This window comes from Uranotaenia lowii, chromosome 3 (genome assembly GCF_029784155.1).
Source record: "Uranotaenia lowii strain MFRU-FL chromosome 3, ASM2978415v1, whole genome shotgun sequence".
In the NCBI taxonomy this organism is placed as follows: domain Eukaryota; kingdom Metazoa; phylum Arthropoda; class Insecta; order Diptera; family Culicidae; genus Uranotaenia; species Uranotaenia lowii.
Window position 1 is genome coordinate 39,625,162 of NC_073693.1, and position 25,039 is coordinate 39,650,200.

The 25,039-nt window shown below is 29.6% G+C and overlaps 1 long non-coding RNA gene across 1 annotated transcript in view; it reads right to left on the reverse strand.

Moving 5' to 3' along the window:
• The window catches only part of LOC129755207 (uncharacterized), a 32,967-nt gene extending 10,110 nt beyond the window's left edge, over positions 1-22,857 (reverse strand). The window contains exons 1-2 of the long non-coding RNA XR_008739207.1: positions 22,382-22,857; positions 13,158-13,528 (exon numbers count right to left, since the gene is read on the reverse strand). This is a non-coding gene — a long non-coding RNA (uncharacterized LOC129755207). The remainder of the gene's footprint in view (positions 1-13,157; positions 13,529-22,381) is intronic.
• Positions 22,858-25,039: the final 2,182 nt, after the last annotated feature.

Consider the following 25,039-nt stretch of genomic DNA (forward strand, 5'->3'; position numbering starts at 1 on the left):
TCGCTTTGAAAAGTTGTTTGTTTTCAGTTGTTTAAATTGCGTTCATATTTTCAAGTTCTTGATCAAAATCTTTAGAAGGATAGCTAAAGCTATCAAAATATGAAGAAAAGTGATAAAATGAAAAAAATATCTTCGATTATCTTCTTCAAATAAGTTAATTTTTACCAATCATCGGCCAAAGATTTTCGCTTATTAGGCTGTGTTAGTAGACTGAGTCAATTTGGGGTCATGTTTGAATTTCTCAAACGCGGGAATCTTAAAAGCCTCGTTTTGGTTCATAACTCATCCATGTTTTTATTTAAAAAATTTAAAGTAACGTTTAAATGAGTAAATTCGAACTTTTATGTTTGCATGAAAAAATTGAATATTTGGTTCTGAAAAATCAACATCAACTTTGTTCCTTCTAAGGAATCAAGTTTGCTGATGGTTTTTGTGCCAATTTATAAATGATGTTGATGTTTTAGAACATAATCATCAATTTTACCATTAAACCAAAATGTTCAAATTAACTCATGTAAACGTTATCTTAAAATTCTGCAGAAATTTAAGATGAAATTTGAACTAAAACAAAGATTTCAAAACTTCAAGGGTTTGAGAAACACAAACAAATCACCCCAAATTGACTAAGTCTATTGTGTTAACCCGGTTTATATTTGTCTTGTTCTTATTTGCGAGTACTTATGTGTGAACTGTAGTCATCGATTTTTATTTTTAAATATTCAAGCTGGTGTCATGAGTTCCAATTTGTTATAACTGTCAAAACAGCTAATTTAAACGTTTATATTCGTAAACATCTACTGTTGGTCTTTTTAATCAACTTTGTGCTGCTATCCGCATTTTGTGTTATTATGTTTTATCATTATTAATGTTCTGCAATTTTATATTATTTTGTTTAAATGTTAGTACCAGCTGCTTTTGACAAATTTGTTGATTTTATGCTATTTATCGCTGATTTTTTTTTAATTTTCCAGCATGTATCCAAAACAGCCACGTGAAGTGAACCCGTGGGAGGGGAGGGGAAGGGGGTAAATGTTCTAAAATTCAAATTTAGCTAGAATCAATAACAATACAAAAAATCCACAATAAATCCGGTAAGTCCTTAAGGGGGGGAGGTAGGGTCTAACACTTTCAAAAAATCGATTTTTTTATTTTTTTATTTTCTTATTGTAAAACATTTCAAGAATGTTGTGTCAAATTTTCAAGTCAATTGAAGCAAAACTGTAGAAATCGTAGGCCTTTATCTCCTCCTATCTAATACTACAAGGAAGCAAGAGCAGAAACTTCAAACGCGTTTTTCTCGAAAGCACATATTTAAAGTCCGTGGACATCGTCATTTGAAAACTACTTATCCGATTCTTTTCAAATTTGGAACATATTTTCTACATATAAAATACCAGACCCCAACGTTTTTCTTTTTTGATTTTTTTTACTTTGGGGAGATTTTACAGGTGAAAAATTGCGGATTTTTTCTTGAAAAATCGTAGTTTTTACTTCAAACAGCCACAAAAATTTCATAAAAAAAATTTTAAGTTAAAAAAACGTTGGGGTCCAGAAAAACATCTATTAAAAATATTTTACTCTGATTTTTTGACTTCAGATGATTCTGTGCTGAGATACAGTGTCCACCGCAAATCCTGTTTTCTAAAAGGCATCCTCGAAAGTGCTCCGTCACCGGCTCATTTTTCAATATTTTTCTACGAAAAATTACTAAATGTTCTTTAAACAATGCTTTGTATAATGCAAAAAATTTGAATACATTTGTTTGAACGATAGCTCTAGAAAAAAATCGTGAAAATGGTGTTTTTTTACCCGTTAGACCCTACCCCTACCCCCTTAAAAAAATGTTCAAAATTATGTATTTCCATGTTTTGTTGTAGTTATTAAAACAAATCTAGCACTTCAACAACATTAATTTTTTTTAGCTGCTAATTGTAATCACTTTTGAAACGATTCATAAATTTACTGAGTACATGGTAATTTTTTTTTCACATTTTAAAATGGCTATTTGATTAAGCCCTGGACTTATCTTTTATTTCCAACCTTCGTGTGAAACATGATTCGCATGTATGTTTCGTTGAATTGCGAATTCCATTTTTTAAGTCTTTGGGATGATGCCTTTGATATTTTTGAATTATTATTAAAATTTAATTGAACAGCATACTCTTGAATTTTTTTTTGCTATGAACTTATTCAAGACCAAAACAATGCAGATTAAACATTTTTGAATAATTGTAATTTTTTTTTAAATCGATTTGAAGCTTTGTGAGAATCGATTTGAAATATTGCTGCCAATACTGAATTTTGAATTGTCAACTTTTTTTCAAGTCAGCTCTGATGACTTTACAGATAATCCTCTCTCAAAAACAAATGTAAGTTTGTATTTTTGAAATTAGTGCAAAAAGTTTTTTTATAATTAAAAATAGGTTTGTATAACGAATGAAAATATAAGAGCCTTATCATTCTTTATCGATTAAAATTTGTAGTAAGTTATATCATGTATATTTATTTCGCTCTGTTTATTTTTTTCAAATTTTACCTAGATTGTACAGAAGCTTAAAAAAGATGGCTGGTTTTCTTGAGGTGATTTGATGGGTTGAAATTTAAAGAGCTTGTTTGCTTATTTGTGTTCATGAACACTTTTATTTGAACAGTCATATTGCAATTTTTATTAACTCAATATTAATGAATTTTGTTCTTGTTAATTTCGGTAAAAAATACATTAGAAAAACCATCTTGGTGGCAACCTATTTTGAAAAACTATTAACGGCTCTTGTAGCCAACCGATAAACATGTTAAAACTAAATAAAAAAAATTAATCCAAAAATCCCAAACAGACAGTGAAACCCTCGCTAAAAGCAAACCATTTCGGACCAGATTTGGATCACTTCAGATACACTTTCTACGCAACCGATAGAGCGGCAAGTTTCTATTCTTATGCATGCTTCAAGTGCAGCAGCAGACTTCACTTTTCTCGAGTTCTGCTCTTCCGCTCGGTTGAGTACTTTATCGAGCGAATACGAATCAAGGGAATCAAATCAATATTCATTCGGGACAGGGCGACTGCGAAATGGAACATCAGCATACGTTTACATTCATATGTTCATATATGTTGGCATGGCAGCCCTTCGACTTTCTGAAGGAATGAGGAGGGGGAAAAAGCTGAACAGCGAATCGGTTTTATGCTAATTTGATCGATGCACGTTTTGTTGAGCTTTGGTTGAAATTGGTTTGACTATGTACTAAAACATTTAGGAAACATTCAAAATGTTAACTGATTTAAAAGGATATGTTTCAGACATCTAGTTAAAAAAAATCACTTATCTAAAACTTAAGAAGTATCTTGTTGCAATATTCGACCAATTCCCCAAAAAGTTGATTTTTTTTCAAACCCCCATACTTTGCAGTCTCAAAATCATGGAGTTGGCCTCCGATTAAAAATAGAAACCTGCAAATAGAAAACTTTTTTCTCCAAATATTGATCATTTGCCCCGGTGGCAATCCAAAATCGGCCAAGCGTCCGATTCTCAACCCACAAAAATGAAAACCGGGGGACGGAAACGGAAGGGGCGAAAGTTCACAAAAGCGGTGGTGCTTGTTGAATTCCAAAATCCGGGTGGCATGCGACACGACGATGCGTGACAAAACTGCCTAAATACACGGGCACAGAAAAAGAAAAAAAATATGGACCTGATCTGACTGGCCCGGCCAGTCCACTGGAAAAATCGAAAAACGTATACAAAACAACTTTCTCTCTAGAGGGCACCAATGAATTGTAATGGATTTTCCCCGGAAAGGTGGACCGATTTCGGCCGAGCTTCTTAGTTAGGCAGTTGATTCTTTTCGCTAGCCCGGGTTGGTTGGAAGTAAATAAAAGTTACCTTTTGGGAAAATTTTAAATTCCACGAGCATCGATGGAGATAAACGATTTTAGGCAACAGCAGCAGCCGGTCAATTTGCTGCTTGGGTAGATTGAAGGAGATATGGGTCGAAATCATTAAATTGAGCCCACCTTTGGGATTTGTGGCTTGCTGGCATAAAAAAAGCATTTAAAATTGTTCTAAAATTAATTAAGATTTTCTTAAAATTTCAAGCACTTTTTTTTTGTTTGTTTTGTACTACAATTCATAAGATTTAAAATCATATTTTGTACCTCATACGCAAAACGAAATGTTTGGTAAGATAAATGGTATTTAAAATTTTGTATTGATGAGATTGTTCAATTAAATAAAAAATTGAGTTTTGTATTAAAAGTTTACTCAAGTTTATTTAACAAGTACATATTTAGAGATCAAATCTGAACAAACATACAAAATTTTAACTTTCAAATTTAGGTGATATTCTGGATACAAATTCCGAGTAGTTTTTGTGTAATTTTTGTACTATTTTTGCCATTTAAATGTCGTTTTTCTGCAATCTATGGGTAATTTTTGTACTATTTTTGGGTAGTTTTTGTATCTTTTTTGTATCATTTTTGTGACAATTTTGTGTCATTTTTGTGTCTTTTTCGTCATTTTTGTATCATTTTTGTTTCACTTTTTTGTAAATTTTGAATGATTTTTCTGTCATTATTGTCATTTTTATCACTTTTAAATTATTTTTGAATCATTTTAGTCTCATTTTTGTTTCAGTAATAAATCATTTTTGTGTCAATTGGGTCATTCTTGTGTCATTTTTCTGTCTCTTTTGTGTCATTTTTGTTTCATTGTTGTGTCATTTTTGTGTCATTTCTTTGTCATTTCGATGTCATTTTTGTGTGATTTTTGTTTCATTTTTGTTTCTTTTTTGTGTCATTTAAGTGTCATTTTTGTCAATTTTGTTATTTTTGTGTCATTTTTGTTTCATTTTTGTGACATTTTTGTGTCATTAAAGAGTCATTTTTGTCAATTTTGTGTCATGTTTTATTCATTTTTGTGCCATTTTTTGTCATTTATGAAATTTTGTGTCATTTTTGTTTAATTTTTGTGTCAGTTTTGTGTAATTTTCGTATTACTTTTGGGTCATTTTTGGATCACCTTCATGACATTCTTGTATAGAATTTTTGTCATTTTTGTGTCATATTTTTGTCATTGTGGTTTCATTTGCGTGTCATTTTTGTGCCATATTTATGTCATTTTCGTGACACTTTTTTGTCAATTTTTTGTCATTTTGTATCATTTTTGAGATATTTTTTGTCGTTTTTGTGAAGTTTTTGTCTCATTTTTGTGTCATGTTTGTTAAATTTTTGTGTTTGTTTTGTGTCAGTTTTAAGTGATTCGTGTGTCATATTTTGCCTTTTATATTTCATTTTTGTGTAATTTTTGTTCCATTTTTGTATAATTTTAGTGACATTTTTGTGACATTTTACAGTCATTTTTGTATCATTTTCGTATCATTTTTGTGTCATTTTTGGGTCATTCTGGGACATTTTTGTGCCATTTTTGTGTTATTCTTGTGTCATTTTTGTGTCAGAGGTTTTTGTGTTTTTTTTGAGTAATTTTATAGTTATTTTGTGTAAGTTTTTGTCATTTTTGTGTCATTTTTGGGTTTTTTTTTAAATTTTTGTGTCAATTTTATGTCACTTTTGTTTCATTTTTGTGTTTTTATTATTACATTTTTGTGTCATTTTTATATCATTGTTGCGTCATTTTTGTGCCATTTTTGTGTCATATATGTGCCAATTTTATGTCATTTTTGTGGCATTTTTTGTCATTTTTGTGTGCTTTTTGTCATTTTTGTAATATATTTGTATCATTTTTGCTTCATTTTCGCTTCATTTTTGTATCATTTGTGTGTCATTTTTGAGTCAATTTTGTGCCACTTTTGTGTCACTTTTGTGTCATTTTTGTGATATTTTTGTGTCATTTTTGTTATTATTTTGTGTTATTTTTGTATCATTTTTGTGAAAATTTTTTTTATCATTTTTTTGCCATTTTTTTGTCATCTTTGTATTATGTTTTGTCACTTTTGTGTTAATTTTTATCGTTTTTTTGTGAATTGTTGTATATTTTTGTTAACTTTTATCATTTTTGTATCATTTTTATAATATTTAAATCGTTTTAATATAATTTTTGTTTCAATTATGCTTTTTTTCGCTTAGTTTTCGATTCATTTTTGTGTCATTTTTGTATAATTTTGGTGAAAGATTTGTGTCATTTTGGTTCATTTTTTTGTCAATTTTGTGTAATTTTTGTGTCACTTTTGTGTTATTTTTGTAGCATTTTGAAAAATTCTGATATCATTTTGTTATCATTTTTTTTTATTCATTTTTGTCAAATATTTGTGTCAATTTTGTGTCAATTTTGTGCCACTTTTGTTTTTTTTGTGTGTCATTTTTGTGTCATTTTTCAATCATTTTTGTGTCACTTTTGTGTCACTTTTGTTTAATTTTTAATCAGTTTTTATTAATTTTTAATCATTTTAGTATCAATTTTGTGTTATTTTTGTGAATTTTTTGTGACATTTTTGTAATATTTTTGTTGCTTTTTTGTGACATTTTTGTATCATTTTAATGTCATTTTTCGGTCTTTTTTGTTACATTTTTGTAACAATTTTATGTCTTTTTTGTTACAATTTATTGTTATTTTTCTGATTTTTTTATTATTTTTTTAATTTTTTTTAAATTTTTGCTATTTTTGTAATATTTGTAATTTTTGTATTTTTTGTACTTTTTGTAATTTTTTTAATATCTGTAATTTTTGTAATTTTTGTAATTTTGGTAATTTTTGTAATTTTTGTTATTTTTGTTATTTTTGTAATTTTTGTAATTTTTGTAATTTTTGTCACTTTTGTAATTTTTGTAATTTTTGTAATTTTTGTAATTTTTGTTATTTTGGTAATTTTTGTAATTTTTGTAATTTTTAATTTTTGTAATTTTTGTAAATTCTGTAATTTTTTTATTTTCTGTAATTATTGTAATTTTTGTAATTTTTGTAATTTTTGTAATTTTTGTAATTTTTGTAATTTTTGTAATTTTTGTAATTTTTGTAATTTTTGTAATTTTTGTTATTTTTGTAATTTTTGTAATTTTTGTAATTTTTGTAATTTTTGTAATTTTTGTAATTTTTGTAATTTTTGTAATTTTTGTAATTTTTGTAATTTTTGTCATTTTTGTCATTTTTGTGATTTTTGTAATTTTTAATTTTTGTAATTTTTGTAATTTTTATAATTTTTGTAATTTTTGTAATTTTTGTAATTTTTGTAATTTTTGTAATTTTTGTAATTTTTGTAATTTTTGTAATTTTTGTAATTTTTGTAATTTTTGTAATTTTTGTAATTTTTGTAATTTTTGTAATTTTTGTTATTTTTGTAATTTTTGTAATTTTTGTAATTTTTGTAATTTTTGTAATTTTTGTAATTTTTGTAATTTTTGTAATTTTTGTAATTTTTGTAATTTTTGTAATTTTTGTAATTTTTGTAATTTTTGTAATTTTTGTAATTTTTGTAATTTTTGTCATTTTTGTAATTTTTGTAATTTTTGTAATTTTTTAATTTTTGTAATTTTTGTCATTTTTGTAAATTTTGTCATTTTTGTAATTTTTGTAATTTTTGTAACTTTTTTAATTTTTGTCATTTTTGTCATTTTTGTCATTTTTGTCAATTTTGTCAATTTTGTCATTTTTGTCATTTTTGTCATTTTTGTCATTTTTGTCATTTTTGTCATTTTTGTCATTTTTGTCATTTTTGTCATTTTTGTCATTTTTGTCATTTTTGTCATTTTTGTATTTTTTGTAATTTTTGTAATTTTTGTCATTTTTGTCATTTTTGTAAATTTTGTTATTTTAGTTATTTTTTGTAATATTTGTAATTTTTGTAATTTTTGTATTTTTTTTTAATTTTTGTAATTTTTGTAATTTTTGTAATTTATGTAATTTTTGTAATTTTTGTAATTTTTGTAATTTTTGTAATTTTTGTAATTTTTGTAATTTTTGTAATTTTTGTAATTTTTGTAATTTTTGTAATTTTTGTAATTTTTGTAATTTTTGTAATTTTTGTAATTTTTGTAATTTTTGTAATTTTTGTAATTTTCGTTATTTTTGTAATTTTTGTAATTTTTGTAATTTTTGTAATTTTTGTAATTTTTGTAATTTTTGTAATTTTTGTAATTTTTGTAATTTTTGTAATTTTTGTAATTTTTGTAATTTTGTAATTTTTGTAATTTTTGTAATTTTTTTCATTTTTGTGATTTTTGTTAATTTTGTAATTTTTGTAATTTTTGTAATTTTTGTAATTTTTGTAATTTTTGTAATTTTTGTAATTTTTGTAATTTTTGTAATTTTTGTAATTTTTGTAATTTTTGTAATTTTTGTAATTTTTGTAATTTTTGTTATTTTTGTAATTTTTGTAATTTTTGTAATTTTTGTAATTTTTGTAATTTTTGTAATTTTTGTAATTTTTGTAATTTTTGTAATTTTTGTAATTTTTGTAATTTTTGTAATTTTTGTAATTTTTGTAATTTTTGTAATTTTTGTAATTTTTGTAATTTTTGTAATTTTTGTAATTTTTGTAATTTTTGTAATTTTTGTAATTTTTGTAATTTTTGTAATTTTTGTAGTTTTTGTAATTTTTGTAATTTTTGTAATTTTTGTAATTTTTGTAATTTTTGTAATTTTTGTAATTTTTGTAATTTTTGTAATTTTTGTAATTTTTGTCATTTTTGTAATTTTTGTAATTTTTGTCATTTTTGTAATTTTTGTAATTTTTTTAATTTTTGTAATTTTTGTAATTTTTGTAATTTTTGTAATTTTTGTAATTTTTATAATTTTTGTAATTTTTGTAATTTTTGTAATTTTTGTAATTTTTGTAATTTTTGTAATTTTTGTAATTTTTTGAAATTTGTAATTTTTTAATTTTTGTAATTTTTGTAATTTTTCTAATTTTTGTAATATTTGTAACTTTTGTAATTTTTGTAATTTTTGTAATTTTTGTAATTTTTGTAATTTTTGTAATTTTTGTAATTTTTGTAATTTTTGTAATTTTTGTAATTTTTGTAATTTTTGTAATTTTTGTAATTTTTGTAATTTTTGTAATTTTTGTAATTTTTGTAATTTTTGTAATTTTTGTAATTTTTGTAATTTTTGTAATTTTTGTAATTTTTGTAATTTTTGTAATTTTTGTAATTTTTGTAATTTTTGTAATTTTTGTAATTTTTGTCATTTTTGTAATTTTTGTAATTTTTGTAATTTTTGTAATTTTTGTAATTTTTGTAATTTTTGTAATTTTTGTAATTTTTGTAATTTTTGTAATTTTTGTAATTTTTGTAATTTTTGTAAATTTTGTAATTTTTGTAATTTTTGTAATTTTTGTAATTTTTGTAATTTTTGTAATTTTTGTAATTTTTGTAATTTTTGTAATTTTTGTAATTTTTGTAATATTTGTAATTTTTGTAATTTTTGTAATTTTTGTAATTTTTGTAATTTTTGTAATTTTTGTAATTTTTGTAATTTTTGTAATTTTTGTAATTTTTGTAATTTTTGTAATTTTTGTAATTTTTGTAATTTTTGTAATTTTTGTAATTTTTGTAATTTTTTGAAATTTGTAATTTTTTAATTTTTGTAATTTTTGTAATTTTTCTAATTTTTGTAATATTTGTAATTTTTGTAATTTTTGTAATTTTTGTAATTTTTGTAATTTTTGTAATTTTTGTAATTTTTGTAATTTTTGTAATTTTTGTAATTTTTGTAATTTTTGTTATTTTTGTAATTTTTGTAATTTTTGTAATTTTTGTAATTTTTGTAATGTTTGTTATTTTTGTCATTTTTGTAATTTTTGTCATTTTTGTAATTTTTGTAATTTTTGTCATTTTTGTCATTTTTGTAATTTTTGTCATTTTTGTCATTTTTGTCATTTTTGTCATTTTTGTCATTTTTGTCATTTTTGTCATTTTTGTCATTTTTGTCATTTTTGTCATTTTTGTCATTTTTGTCATTTTTGTCATTTTTGTCATTTTTGTCATTTTTGTCATTTTTGTCATTTTTGTCATTTTTGTCATTTTTGTCATTTTTGTCATTTTTGTCATTTTTGTCATTTTTGTCATTTTTGTCATTTTTGTCATTTTTGTCATTTTTGTCATTTTTGTCATTTTTGTCATTTTTGTCATTTTTGTCATTTTTGTCATTTTTGTCATTGATATTACTTTTTTTTTCTTTTTATTTTTAGAATATACAACTTTGGTTATTGAAATTTATTTTTTACTAGCTGTCCCCATACGAACTCCGTTTCGCTTTCAACTTGGAATATGTTATGAACAGTTTGTATGAAAGTCAATAGCCAAATATTTTCCAGATGCATTTCCGAATTAATTGTTAAGTTATAATTGCAAAAATATTGAACGAACACCTCTTCTGTCGTCTGCTACTTCATTAGAAATCAGGAATTGATTGTCCGTGCCAAAAAAAAACCCCGTCTAAAAATTTCGAGTCGATCGTCGCATAACAACGCAATTATTGCCAAAAAGTTAAACTTCTTTTGGTGGCTTCTTATACAATCTTTGATATCTGAAGTCGATTGTCCGTCTCTGAAAACTACCGTGTGCAAATTTTCATCCCAATCCGATGTATAATAATGACGATATTTCAAATATTGTAAGGTTAATATGGACGACCCCATTGCCGGCCCCTTACGCTGAATTCAATACCTGAAATCGATTCATCGTCCCTCAAAACTATCGTGTACCAATTTCTTTTAAATAGGTGTATAATAACGACAATATCGCAAAATCAGTGAATAGTAAATATGAACGACCTCTTAGACCGACCCCTGACTTTAATTTGGATAAGTGAATTCAATTGTTTGTCCCAAATAACCCCTATCGGCCAATTTACAACCCAATCCGATGTATAAAAACGGCAAGATGACTAAGACATTGAAAACTTAATATTGACAAACATCATTTCTTAGGAAGCTTGAATAGATTTGGCCTAATAGTTTTATCTTCAAAACATTTAACTGCTTTTTTATCTTTTCTATCCCTTATTTAATGAAAATATCTGTTGAAGATTATCCCACTTTTCAATATGGATGATTTTGTTAAGCATGTTGAAAACTCACTTTGCATGGAGATGAACCAGCTGAAAGCTGAAAATCTCTAGAATAAAGACATTTAAAAAAAACTTTGCATGTTTTCAACTGCATAAACTCTGAATCTGATTTTTTTTTCTTATGAGGAATTCCAAAAATATGAAAATGGTTGACCCCCAAAGCCCCCCAGCGGCGGCAAAGAGTACTTTGAAAGCCACTACTATTCTAGTCAATATATTCTTAACAGGATAGTTGTATTTTTCAATCAAAATGTAGTCTTAAAATTGTATCCAAATATCTCGTACCGGTAGCATGTGCTTTGAACAGTAGAAGGTACAAAAAACACCCGCCAAAATTTTCACTTTCAAATTTTTAATGCTCAGCAAGCTTTGATTTGCTATCCAGTACATGTGAGCTCTGGATGGTCGTTTCTAATAGCCTGCCCATAGTGATGGTGAAAATAATCCCGCCAACAAAACGAACGGAAACGAACGTCGGTCCACAAAATGGGTGCCATGACTTTTGGTTCGGGGGAATAAAACCGTTGTTGTATGGACGACCGCCTTCAAAAGGGGTCATCCGAAAATCTAAAAACATTTTTCATCATTCCTGGCCCTAATGAGCACCCATGCCAAATTTCAGCTCTCTAGCTCTTAAGGCAGCTGAGCCTATTGAAGACAAACATACAAACGAACAAACAAACGGAATTTACTTTTTATATATATAGATTTGGAAATGATCCAAATTCAATTAATGAAATGAAACAACTCAATCAAACTGACATTCCTCATATTCTTCAAACCGATTCGCCCCCTTTCAGCAAATGAAATTGTCAACTTCCAGGGAATGCGAGTGCCAATAATTGGCATTCGAGAAAGGGAAAAAGAGTGAAACTCAAAGATATTGCTGCTGAATCTGCTTCTGTTGAACCAAAATCAATACCGGCTCCAAATTTCCAGACAAGTAAGTGTCTTCGATACAGCGCCTTTCCTTTTCGTTTTCCCTTCTTTTTTTGCACTTAGAACAAATTTGCTTCAGCCATATATTCCCATCAAATATATTCTTCACATTTGGCATTCAAGACTGCAGCATACTTTTGGGCGCGGGCGGGCTAAGAAGTGGAAAGTGAATTGAATATTCAGTTCCACGTTGAGCACGCGAATCAAGAATTCGTGGAAGGTTAAACAGCTAACTCGCTGGAGCCACTACTGAACTGGTGAAGGTGAAGGGTTCCAATTATCCTTAGAAGCTAGGAAGGCTGTTGGATGGAAAATTTGCTCATCCGAAGGAAATTTCGCCCCTTAGTTCCCCCCAGAGATCAATGAATGGAGGTAAAAATACGAATGAACGATAATAAGGTCGCATACCCTGTTGCTCTTATGCTTGTGCTCCTGTGAATGTGCTTTGCTTTGCTTTGCTTTGGGTACTCACCGGATCAGCCGAGCGGGTAATGGAAATATAATAGGACGAATTCTCGATAGTCGTTTGTGCGATCTTCTTGGTGCTTCTAGAACGCACACACAACACACTTTCTTTAGTCTGAGAATGGCGTTTGAGAAGAAAAAGGGGAAAAAATATGTCGCAAGCTTCAAGAACCCGTCCATTGTGCTACTGAGGAGTTAAAGGACCTTCACAATCTATATCGAGAATGTAGGATAACCCGTATGAATATTATTTCTGAAATTTATTCAATGATAAAAATAATCGGAATGTGCTTTAAGGGAATAATGTAAGAGCGTTCTATGTCTTTTATCTGCAAAACTCAAGTTCATGAATTGAGACGTTGGATCTGTATATGACCTTTGACTTAAAAACGTCCCTGAATGTTTGTTTAAAATTTTCAATTTTTTCTCACATTATTTTTCATTCAAAACATTTTTTTCTGTTTTAAAGTCTAGTTAAATCCATAGGATCAATAAAATATAATTTTCTTGAATTTATCTCATGAATCAATGTGGTATCGACGTTGAACATTTCGATAAATTAATAGATTTTTCTTACTTTGGGTTAAAAGGCTAAAAGAGGTTTTTCATATTACAAACTATCGACGTTAGTTTTGTTAGAATCGAATTTTGAATTTTTTTTTCACATTTCGCGTTAGTATATTAATCTTGGGTTCTTAGGTGGTAAAATTTAAGTCTTACTCCTATAGGTGTACTTACGGTTGCAGTTCGGTTACAGTGCGTTTTGACAATCTCCGGATTGCCGTACAGCTTCAGGAACAGTAGCGTTCCCTGGAGGAGAAGAACGAACAACACTTTCAACATAACGAGGTCTTTAAAGCTTTATACCAAGAGAATTCAACAGAGAAATACTGCCAATGATGCCGTAGATTTCCAGTGTTCAAACCAATTCCGTAATTAGAGTTTTCCTTTTTTAATTCTTTTATACACTCAAATTGCTTTGGAGTAATATTTCTGTCATCATAGTGTTTTATAGTTTTTAGTATTTTTTCTCAATTGCTGATTTTTTCTTCATCAAGTTTATTCCAGCTAAAGTCAGCTTCTGTTTTTTGTCCGAACTAATGTTGCATCTAAAAATAAGAACCAAAACTAAGCCCGTAATCGGATTGATTGATGAGCTGCCGCACATGTGTCAATTTCGCAAATTGAGAGGTCTGATTACAACATCAAACTTCCGCCATACTAACTAAGGCAGCACTAGCAAATTTGTATACTCTGACCGGTGGGCAGGATATTTTCGGAAATCCCACTCAATCAATTGATGATGATTTTGGTGATGCACTAGTTGAATTTTGTTGAAATGTATTAAATATTCATAACCGGCTGTCAACTGCCACTCTTAATCCTCCCATGAATTGACGTTTTCAATCTTCACACACACACCGGGAAAACAAGCCGACCAGTTTGCAATTCTGAGTTCCGAGGTGCGGATGTGCGTGGGATTAATTGGTCCAAGCCGTTTTTTTTTCAATGGATATCGGAATGGACGTTTTCACTGTTTGGGATTAATTGTTGTACCATTAGAGAGCGAGGATTAAAGGGGGGAATTGCTCTGGATGATAAAAAACCAATGAAAACGGCTTCTCTTCAAAGGCACGTAAAAAAAAGAAAACTCAAGTGGTTTCAAGATGCTAATTGAAAGATAGATCATTTATACTATATTTTCATTTATGGTTATTTATGTGGAACAAGTGACAAACTAAGTTCTCGAGGACCGGAGAAATTTTTCTAGGAAAATATCTATATATTCTGAATGCATTCGGAAAAATCCTTCTTAATCAACTACGGCTTTTTGTGTAGTTAGGAGACATAAAACATTAATTAAATTAACTTAAATTTAGCTAAAACACAAGAAACACTGGATAAGAAACCAATTTAAAATCGGTTTTTGATTTTTAACATTTAATTCCGGATTTGGGAATGAAAATGAAATTAAAAAAAATTAATGGAAGTTGGTTGCAAAATTCGGAAAGTTTTCGAAATAAGAATTCTAAATTAAAGTTCCAAACTAAAATTCAAAATCAATTTTCGAGCAGATGCTTGATCTCATAATTTTTGAGGATATTTGTGATATGTTTATAACATGAGAATAGTTTTAAAATGCAGTTTAAGTTTTTTGAAATTAAACTTTTTTAAATTAGTTTTTTTTAGAAATAAAGTTAGAAATTCCTAAAAGATTTAAAAGATGTCGATTAATAAACTTATTTCAGATACCACACTTATGTTAAAAAATCTAAGCCTCAATCAATAAGCTTGATCGAAAATATTTTTCTCATGGGGTTTTTTGAGTCTCTGATACTTATAAGTAGAGTGATTCGGTTTAGCCAGTAGAGCTTTAAGAAAATAAATCGAACGATTTCATTTCGATCCCTCAAGTTTCACGATTCACCAAACCAAGAATTGGTGATGGAACTTTACTATTGTAAAAATTTCCTCAATATAAAGGGTTTTCTGATTTTAATATGCCACTCATTTGAATATTCATCATTTCATGCTAGTATATTTCAGAATATTGGTTTAAAATACTGAAATATTTGATTTCGATTGATATTCCCAAGTCATGCTTTGGATCTTGAATACATGATAAAATTTCCACCCGCTCATTTTCAACATCTTTGATTTTTCCAAATGTATATCCGTTTAAATAAATTTCATGTTCTTGAAATGTTCTTTATGAAAAAAGATAACTTTCACCGATAAGGTCAGTAATTTTTTAACAAGCATGCCTGTTTGTTTTGTTGTTTCATTTGGGATTTTAAGCTTCTTGGGTTTATTCATCCCAGACAATCATACCCAAGCAATAATTCTATTTTAAAAGGAACTTTAAGAGCACTTCATAACAATTTTATTAAACAACGTTTAGTTATATAAACCCCATTTAAACAATTACAAAATACCTATTAGAGTAAATGCCCTCCTACAGAAGATTCTGAAGTGAATCTTTCAAGGACCTAATACAACCATATGCTCTCAAAAGTGCTTTCCCGAGAACTCGTTCAAAGTAATTCATGTTGCAGAAAACAAAATTCTTCGTAAAATATTATTTTAAGAAGAAGGTTTTTAAATAGTATAAAATAATACTATAAATAAAATAAACTGTCTTCATTGAAAACTTCTTTTTTTCGACCAAGACTCTAAAATGACCCGTTATGTTTCCTTTGAAAACAATTATAGAGTTTTCGTTTACCTAATGGATTATTTTTTTGATATTTTATCGATTAATATTTAAAAAAACAAAATAATTTTGAGAAACAGAAAAGGTTTATAAATTAAATTCTAAATATGAGATATTTAAAATTTATTTTAGTAAACATATTCTAGTCACTTTTGTCTATATTTCATCTGATATTGTGTGTATTTGTTTCAAACAGTTTTTTTTAAATAGAACTAAAACAATAACATCCATGTAAGCATATTTTAAATTTTACATTGTTTCATCCGAAAATGGTCGCGATACTTATATTACTTAAAAAGAACATTTAAGGGAAAAAGTATTTTTGAGGAATATCATAAAAGAAACAATTTCTCTGATGAACATAAGTTTTGCCCACTATAGAACCTTATGACTTTTTCACAGATCTTCCAAATTGTTTATTGTTTTTGTATGGCTGACAGAAAAAAATGAACAAAACAAAAGCAAACATGTTTTCAAAACCTTTATATTTATATTCATGTTCTGGTTTCAAGAGAGGTTTAATAATTGCTTTGTCGTGCTTTACTAAACCAAAATAATTGATGGTTTAAAACTAAGGTTGCCTGAATTTTTTCAGCACGTATCCAGGCCAGACAAGTCTTTTGTCGTTCGGTATTCGAATCAAAATATGGAGAAAAAAAACTTAAACTATAAGTTTAAACGTTTTGGGGTCTTTAAAAAGTTGCTGTATATGAATAGTTCTTGAAAATCGTAAACTCAAAAATGATCTCCCGTTACGCCATAAACTCTTGTAGGGTGTCAAGTGAATTTTGTGATGAAACTTAAAGATCTAATCGAAATCTGAAACGTTATTTTCATCAAGATTGTTGTACTTTGTCAAACACAGTTTTTGGTTTTGATGTGAATATTTTTGTTTATTTATTATGACCAGCTAACTTTACTTCAAAATAACACACTTTTCTTTGTTTAATTGCCATAATTTAAAATAATTTATAACTTACTAAACTTGTACCATATTCAAATTCTGGACGTGAAATTACTTCAAAATCATACTTTTTTTGAAGTAATTTCAGAAACGATGAAGCGATGTTCCACGTTACATCAATTCGTGGATATATTATTTTCGTAAATCTAGTGTTAAACATTTTGACTCTCGGTGTTACTAAATCGTCTATGACTTTTCTTCAAGTTAGTTGTGTTTCCGAACAAATTGGAATTGAATTTCAAAAAGACAATAGGTGCATTACTTCTAAAATGTGATGTGAATTTCCTCGGATAGATAAGAACAATTGTTTGAGCTTAAGAGAATCTGATTCAAAATGAAAATAATAAGCTTTCATTTGAAATATTATTCAATGTTTAAACAGTAAACAACTCAATGCGATATTGAAAGGCACTTCTTTCTTTTTTAATTAGTTTAAAAAAAATTTCAACAATTTAAATAGACTTAAACCAGAATAAAATTAACCAATACATCAATCCAATTAACAAATCACACAAGTAAACTACTCTTCAAGCCTAACAATACAAATTAAACACATTTTTAAATAATAAAAAAAACCTATTCACCATAACAACTTAATTATAAGTTGCAAATTTGGAAATTTCTGTCAGTCCTGCTATAAACCTTCCCAAACGGCTAAAAAACTTAACAAAACACTCAAATTGTGCTATTATAATTTTCGAATGTTTGCATCCAAAAATGAATTTTTAAAGGGGTTCCACATCAAATTGCATCACAGTAAAAACGCTGTAAAAACTACCTCGTTTTTATTTGTTTTTGTTTTATTTATAAGATACAAATCTTTTGAGTTGTTACAATTTGAATTTCGTTAGATTGTACTTGTTCCTAACGATTTCCTGATTTGTTTTTAATAATATTTGCAGATATCCTACCTAAGTTGTAAACCTCACTAGCAAACGGCTCTTAAAAGTTTACTTGACTAAGGTTCAATGCCGTATTCGTACAATAGTACATTAGGCCCAACAATACCCAAAAAGTATTGCGCAACATCTGAAAGCAGCTTCTTTTATACAGCATCCTACTTTTTCGTTATTTCTTCCATAAAATAAACCACTTTGTGCTTCAAAACAGCACAGTATTTTTCAACGGGGGTTTATTCCGGTACTTTGGAAGAACTTAAATACAAATACTAGTTCTACGTTTTGAATGTTGGTTAAATTATATTTCTGTCACATTTTATCAGTAAGGCCGGAACAAATATCAATTCCTTCTTTTGTCACTCTAAGTTGGAGGGGGGGATAATAAAATATAAGGCAAAAAACGAATTAACTTGTATGCAACAGAATTGCATAACATATAATTGCACAAAACCTATAAATCAAGTTATTTTTAATCGATTAAATCAATAACTTCAAGAATAATAGAAATTGAAATAAATCCCGACTTGTTTGTTCTCTAGATATGCTTAGTTGAATTATATCGACATTTGCGTAGTAAAAAGCCATCATTCGGTACATTGGTTCGTTTCTGGCGTAATTCTGGATCCTATTAGCTAGTTGAAACGACCTTACGCTTCGTAAACTGCTGAGGCGCTCGTAAGGAGATATAAGAGATAATAAATACGACTACAAATTGTTTAAAATCGTCACGATGAAAGAATTGAGTATTTTTCTGAAGATTTGTGCAAAATAAATTTGCCCTAGTGCTCTTTGATTCGCTCAATTCCTTCAATTTTCAAAATACAGAAAAAAACCTCGTAAAATACAAACTTTTAGTTCAACTTTCTTTGTGCTAATTTTCAAGCAAAAATATAGAAAGGGTTATTTTCTATCGCGTTTGCAATGAGATGCAATTTAATATGGGACACCCTTTAATACACAACGTTTATTGGGAAGCCTTCAATACGATCAATAATCTATTGATGTTGTTGTGGCCATGAAAAGCCATAGGACTGTAGGACGGAGGGGCCTTGGCAAAACTACCACTGCTTGCCTTTTCCCCCTCAGGGATAAGGCTTTGACAACCCCTGGTGGTTGCCAAACAGTGGAGGCAGGTCCGCAGACTGTCTGCCTGGGGGCCAAGGCCGGGACAATGTGAGCGCTCGGGAAAACTACCACTGATGGTCCGCTCCCCTCGTGGGATTGGACCTGAAGAGACAACCACGCATGGTTGTCCCATCAGTGGAGGCAGGTCCTCATGACGCTGCCTGGCGGCCGAGGCTCGGGGGGATCTCGATCGCCTGGTTGACCGAGATCCAAAACTCTTTCTGGATGGAAGGCTCTGAAAAGAGCCGATTGTGGCAGCTGGACCCGGGAGCAAGGCGGCGGAACGAAGCAGCGAAGAAGAACAAGACACTCTTTCTTGATTACATTCTAATTTATTTTTCTCTAACTTATCACTAAAACAATTTACACTATTTACACTTCCGCCGATCTTGACGGTTTGGCGGTTTGATTACGACTGACTTCCTGCGCATCAAAGAATGCGCCCTTAAATAGGCTGTGGGGCAAGCACTCAAGCACGTGCTTGCATCAGATGGAAATGGCTCGAACCTTCTAGGCGCTTTCAGCGAGAGCAGCCGTCTTGCTCTCTCAGTGTGGTACTCTCGCGTATATTCCTCGTTGCTCTTTCCCACTTCAGTCGACTGGTCGGACTGAACAGATGTGTTTTTAACTGAATTATTCCGTGTGTTTGACCAAATATTCCCAAATATTGCTAAGACTTTAGGGTGAGAATTTTAAAAGCCAGTCCCTTGATTTTGCCCGGATTTTAGATGAACATGCTCGAATTTCCCTGGTCCGAATACGTTCAGGAAAAATTCTGGCAACCTTATGCTACAGAAAATAAAATTACCAGTAAGAATATTTCCGAAGCTTTTTTCTGAAGCCGTTGAAGAACGGTTTAAATTTCATATGTTTAATTTTGTTATTTTCATTTTGAACGTTACCATTTAACCATTTTCTCCAAACTTTTTCAAATCTGTCACAATTATTTTGAAATTTGCTCTTGAATTTTCATTGAAATGCTCAAAATTGTTTGATTTCATGCTCAACACAATCTGTCAATTATTTAATATCTCAATTATTTCAAATTTTTCAACCATTTGATTTAGATTATCTCTGATTATTCATAAGTCTTTAAAAACTTTCTCAAAATTATTTTTTTTTTATCAAAACTGCTCCAAAATTGTCTCAACAATGTTTTAAGATATCTAAAAATTGTCTTGACATTGGCTCAGAGTTTCCATATATTTCTTACTATATTCAGATATAGTATGCTGTGAAATGTATCAACAAATCAAATAACTTTATATAGATGGAATATTTGCTAATTTGTCTAATTGACGTAAAAAGTCTCAAGATTGGTATAAAATCGTTGTGAGAAAGTTTAATTTGTGTTTGAAACCCAAGAACTTTTTATTGACATAATACGATAACAATTTCTTAAAACTGATGAAAATTGCAAAACACACGATTTCATTCCTATACAGTTTAAGGAAAAAATCTTGTTTTATTCTATCTTAGCCAGTTTTCACCATCCTCGTGGCATTCTTGTCTGAGGAAAATATTTTTTTTCCGTTTTCATCGTTTCTAAATATCAGACTTTATTTTATTTTATCCAACTTAAAAAAAAAAATTGAAAATATTTTATTTATTCAAATCTGTTTTCATCATTTCCCATTACAAGCCTGGTTTTGAAAATTGAGAATTACTTAGTTTTTTCGATTCACTTAGTTTCGTTAAGATAACAAAAATGCGGCTCTTCAAAATTCAGAAATTATTAAAAAAAAACTTTTGGCTTTTCTTCTTTAAAAAGTTTCTGACCATTGATCTAAGCGAATGAAAAGAGACTACGTGGTGAAGGCAATGCATCGTATACCGTCAGAGCAATTTTCTCGGATTTTTCAAATTTGCCATTTTATTAAAATTTAAATGAGAAAAAAATTGCAAGCTCAGCAGTTGGAGAAAATGCTTTATTTAAAACTTCTAGTGCCCAAATTCACGAGATGAATTTGGACACACGCAGGCCAATCTTTCTTTCATGACTAAAATGCTTCAAAATTTTACAAATACAAAACGTAACACAATAACTTTTTTTTTAAATTTTGTTTCGATTACACACTAGGAATCAGCATTTTTAGATCCTGTTTTTTAATGACTGTTTTTGGAAGATTTTGGCGTCCTGAGTTCGCATAATTTGTCAAATTTTGTCTATGAGCTCAAGTTTTGATTATATGCTACGTGGAAATTTAAAAATTGATCGATTTTGAGTCAGATTTTACTCAAAATCGATCAATTTTATAATTTCTACACTCCATATCATCTACCCTACTGATCCCTACTGTAATCGAAACAAAATTAATCAGTTATTATAATAACTGAACTGATGTATAAAAATAACCAACATAAAAAACAAAAACTGATTCTTAATCTATTTATTAACCTCCATTCGATCAAGGTTTCAAATTTTGTTTGGATATTATAGCGGATTTCAGAGATACAATGCCTTAAAAAAATAATTTCAACATTTTTAAAGAAATTTGAATAGATTACATTACATTACAACTATTTCTGACATAACTGAAGAGAGTCTTTGAGTATTTGATAATAAAGGTTTTTGTTTACATCACAATCGATTCCACTCAAGACATTAGAAATATCAAAGATTCAATTTGGTTGGAAAGTTCTGAAAATGTTTTGTCAAAATTACTGGATTTCTCAAAATTGAAAAAAAAACAATAAGAACATTTTCAACACTTTTATCTCTGAAGTCAAAATAATGCACGGTCTTCGGAAAAGCTGATCTTTGAATCAAAACTTTAGATTTTCTGATACTTTTAATGTTCTCCAGTTTTGCCAAAAATGTTATCTAGAAAACAAGAGCCATTAGAAAAAAAACTAATTGCGGATTTGGAATCAGCACTAATTAGTCAAAATTAGCTCTTTAGTTATATGCACTTCGAAATAATGCAAATGTTGTTGCCTTGCGTTAAACATCCTTGTGTTTCTAATCATCCTTATGTCATTTGCGACTTCATATCAACGTTGTAGTTGGCGAACAGTTATTGAAAAATTAATGCAGTCCATCTGCCTTCGATGATTACTATTGGGCTCGAACTCATGAACTTTTGCTCAGAAGGCAACAGACTTCTCAACAGAGCAATATCACAAGCCACAATAAACTAAAGTTTTTTTTAGATAACCTTGTTTATCAAGAAAAGGGTCGTTTTGTAATTTTTCTACTGTCGATTTCGATGCTTTAGTTCAAGGTTGCCAGATTGCCCCGATATTTAATACAGTAGTTGAAAAAACCCGGATTTAGCCCGGATTTATTCACTTAATTTGCCAAATGATATAAAAAAAACAAATAGTGATGAAAATTTTTTTTATTTATGCGTCCAAAACAAGTTTTTTTTAGAAGGTTTGATAAAAATAATCATAAAGGTTTATGGAAGCCTAAAATATGATAAGTGTTCATGAATAAAAATCAAGTTTTTTTCCCTTGATTTTGAGTAGTTCTTGGATTTTGAGGAAATTTGATCGGATATTGCCTGGATTTTCGGACGACAATTTCGAAACCATAAGCCCGGATTTTGCCAGGTTTTTTAATAAAATTGCCCGGATTTGCCCGGCCCGGTAAATTTTGGCAACCTTACTTTAGTTAGTATTGTTTCTAACAAAGTTTCATTTTTTTTTCGAAGTTTTTTGATACCCAAAGTAAAGTTCTGGCTTCATCTACAATATTGTTTTTTTAATTCTTCAGTTATGAGGATCGATAGGATTAAAACAATTGACGAATACCAACTCTTATTAGCCATTCAGAATTCCCATAAAACTACTGATCACACAGAGACACAACAAAGTCACTTCTGGCCCACTTGAACAGATTCATCTTCCCGGTCGGGCTTCGCGTAATAAGTACCAATTCAATTTTCAGACACATATGCCATGTTATTCCAGATCTGGAGCCGCAATGTTTCCCACAAACGCTTCCAATTAGGGCAGAACTTTATGAACAACACTCAACGATTTTTCCCTTGATACATTTTTTCACACTGCTTCAATCATCCGCTAAATTCTAGCCTCAGGGTAGTTCAAATGCAAAAAGTCGCCGTCAAATTCGATCAACCACATTCCACAATGCCCGGAACAATTGGCGACGCGTGCCGTTTCAATTTTTTCGCGCCGCGTTTTACGTTTCCGTTCCCGATTCCGCGGATCAACGAAATTCAAACCGTTTTGATTGGCTTGCATCACCACGCGATCGGAAGCTCTCTTTGAAACTGACTCCCGCCTCCCGGTCACTTTCTGAATGAACCAGAATCACTGACTGACTGACTGACCAAAGAGGTTTTTCTGGGTTGTCTAGGCGGCTGCTGGGCGCGTGGAGTCTCTGGTGGCCATTCGTCTGTCCAAAAGGTCATGTGCGAGCGAGAAGTACTCGAAGTAGGTATTCCACATTTTCAATCGGCCAACCGAAGAATGAAGGAAAAAAACACTCTACAAGTGTAATGCTGCCTGCATGCCGACATCGCTCTGGTGTTTGTTTTGGTAAACATATCGTTCGCTGACCGTTTGCTTCCTCAATCGGCAGGGTCTGATTCCAAAATTCTTGGAATTTTTGAGAAATTTATTAGACGAAACAATTTATCAATCAATGTTCGATTCTATGTTTGAACAATCTTGTCTGGTTTAATGTCGGCGATCAATTGAAAAAAAATCTAGGAATGAAATCGTCATACAATAATTTTATAGAAAAAAATTCATCCCTGACTTTTGAGGCCGATTCCACCAATAAGGTGTCAACTCTCTCAAGTACTCATCTCTTGTTAGCATTTTTTATCATCTTCATCTCCAACGTTCAGTTGTAGGACTTGTAAAATTGATTGCTGCTGCTGCTGCTTCCAAACAGTTCAACCGGCTCTTTTTTCCTTCTATTTGTTCACAACTGACCATACGGAACATATCCTAATGCCACAAATAAACATTACCTAACCCCACAAAATTTGATGATCGACCCGGACAATACTTACTACATGTTTGTGTGAAGCAGAGCAATTTGATTTGGGTAGGCGGAAGAAGGACCGAGCCCCAACTTCAGCAGCTTGTTTGGGGTACGTTCGGTTGGATAAACCAACAATCTATGCATGATTCTGTTGAAGCTGATCGTGTGACCGGCTGTTTGTTTGCTTACTGAAGAAATCACGAGATGGTGACTAACATTTCGATAAAAGTTTCTGGATAATGTTAGGTTGAATCATGGAATCGTAACGAACATTTAGTGAAGTCAGAAAGACAAAGTAGTAGATAACGTTGTGAAAAAACGGAAATTTATTCGATTGACTGAAGAAATGTTTATTAGGCGACCGTGAAAAAATCAATTGGTAATTAAAATGTTGAACTTTAAAAGATACATAGCCAAGGCCGTACGAACGCGGGGTTTGGGAGTAAAATTCAAAACTTGAATTACTGATTCATGATTGAAGGCTGAGACTTCGCATCATGACTCATAATTTAAATTCTGATCTGAAATTTAGATTTGAAAACGCTTTGAAATTTGGAAACCGTTTCCATTCCATTCCAAATTCAATTCATTTTTGAATGTACTTTCAGATGATATCCAAAACTCAGGTTCAGATTGAGATATTAAATGGGTTTAAAATAAAAACAAAAATATGGTTCGTCGATAAATTAAAATCTCAAAAGTTTGCAAACTCATAAATTTGAAAGGATGCATTTTCATAACTTCAGTTGAGAATCACAAATGAAAAGATTAATTAGATTTTATTTGCTGATGTTTCAACCAGCCATAATTTTTACATTTAAAATCAATTCCATAACCACAACCCTGTGGACTGTGGATGATTTAAATTTTTAAATGATACATTTTTTTGACATTTTGAAGAGAGATCAGAGTAATGATGCATTTTGTAAAAACTTATATATATTTAAAAAAAATCATCCACAGGCATATAATCGTGGAATTTTAGTTTAATTATAATTATTTTCCGATATAAAATATGTAATCCTCACGTAAAATAATCTGTATGGTCTCGGTGTATTATTGAATATTTTGAATAGCATGCAGTTTAAAAAAAGTAAAACTGCAAACAAAGATCTTGAATTTGGATCAAGTTTTAAGTATCAGCGAAAAATTTTAATCTTTTACTATCACTTTTCATAATTTGATTTATTTTCATCGATGGTTGAGATCTTCAAATTGGATCAACAGATTCTTAAGTTAGGCTTATGTGATAAGAGCATATAATAAGTTATTGTTTTACTTATTTTCAGAGGTTTTAAGTTTTCTGTTGATTCGCCTCTTGATGTAAAAAAAAAGTTTTTTTTTATGCTTTATAAGATGAGCTTTATCTACTAGACTTTTCAGCAAATTCAAAGATTTTGATTATCGTTGAAAATTATTCCTGCCGTTTGTTACTTAACGCTTCATTTAAAAAATTAA